The following is a 1778-nucleotide window of genomic DNA, read 5'->3' on the forward strand; positions in this document are numbered from 1 at the left end:
CTACTACATCCGTTTGAGTTAACCTCCGTTGTGAAACGGCCCCCGCCGCCACCCCCTACTACGACGGTTAGGTGAACCCACCTTTCTAGGGTTAGGGTTAGGTGAACCCACCTTTCTAGGGTTAGGGTTAGGTGAACCCACCTTTCTAGGGTTAGGGCTAGGTGAACCCACCTTTCTAGACGTCATGTTCGGTGCCAGGCGGTGGAGTGGTTCAAACGGGCAGCGCGAGATTTAAAATATCAGAACGCTGGAACTCAACCGTTTCCCTGGTTACCGTGACGCAGAAACAGATGTTTGGCTCGTGAGCCGCGTTCGTAAATTCGCCGGAGCGCACACTGGGTTCTACGTCGTAATGTAACCAATTAATTTAATTGGACAAGAGGCAGTCACGTGGACGCTCTGGCGCTTTAATAATAATCATAACAACAATAATAAATATACTAATAACAATAATAACAACAATAATAATAACAATGATTGCTATAAAAACAAGCGTTTTTCTCAGTACTCAAATACACTACATTTCATGGAGAGGGGGAGATTCTAGCTGTAAATGGTGCGTCTCTCTCACACTTCCTACTAGCAGGGTGTAGCTAGCTCCTAGCTGCTAGGCTAACTGTCCATCAACCTCATCATCCTGTGATGCTCGCTAGCTTCCCCTCTATGGCTCTATTATATGTATATGATAAATAAACATTTACTTTATTATATGTATATGATAAATAAACATGTACTTTATTATTATGTATATGATAAATAAACATGTACTTTATTATATGTATATGATAAATAAACATGTACTTTATTATATGTATATGATAAATAAACATGTACTTTATTATATATATATATGATAAATAAACATGTACTTTATTATATGTATATTATAAATAAACATGTACTTTATTATATGTATATGATAAATAAACATGTACTTTATTATATGTATATGATAAATAAACATGTACCGGTACTTTATTATATGTATTATATGTATATGATAAATACTATGATAAATACACGTATAAACATGTACTTTATTTAGAGGGGGGAGGAGGATGAGGAGATGGAAGAGGAGGAGGGGGAGGAGGAAGAGGAGGAGGAGGGGGAGGAGGAGGAGGGAGAGGGAGGAGCGGGAGGAGGAGGAGGAGGAGGAGGGGGAGGAGGAGGTGGGGGGAGGGGAGGAGGAAAAGGAGGAGGGGAGGAGGAGGAGAGGGAGGAGGAGGAGGGGGAGGAGGAGGAGGGGGAGGAGAGGGAGGAGGAGGAAGAGGAGGGGGAGGAGGAAGAGAGGGGGGAGGAGAGGGAGGAGGAGGAGGGGGAGGAGGAGAAGAGGGAGGAAGAGGAGGGGGAGGAAGAGGAAGAGGAGGGCAGAAACAGGGACAGAGCCTTGTGTCCAGTCAGGGGTCACCAGGGTCTCTAGGGGGGGGGGTCACCAGGGTCTCTAGGAGGGGGTCACCAGGGTCTCTAGGGGGGGTCTAGGGGGTCACCAGGGTCTCTAGGGGGGTCACCAGGGTCTCTAGGGGGGGTCTAGGGGGTCACCACCTTCTCCAATCTGAGTTCCAGGAAAAACATCTGATCTTCCCTGGATGCCAGGCGCGCTCCTACGTTAGGCCATATATACACTGTGTGTGTGTGTGTGTGTGTGTGTGTGTGTGTGTGTGTGTGTGTCTCTGTGTCTGTGTGTGTGTGTGTGTGTGTGTGTGTGTGTGTGTGTGTGTGTGTGTGTGTGTGTACATGCGTGCGTGCGTGCGTGCGTGCGTGTGTTAAGGTGTCAGGTG

This window comes from Nansenia antarctica (assembly GCF_963989245.1).
Source record: "Nansenia antarctica genome assembly, chromosome: 10".
Lineage (NCBI taxonomy): Eukaryota > Metazoa > Chordata > Actinopteri > Argentiniformes > Microstomatidae > Nansenia > Nansenia antarctica.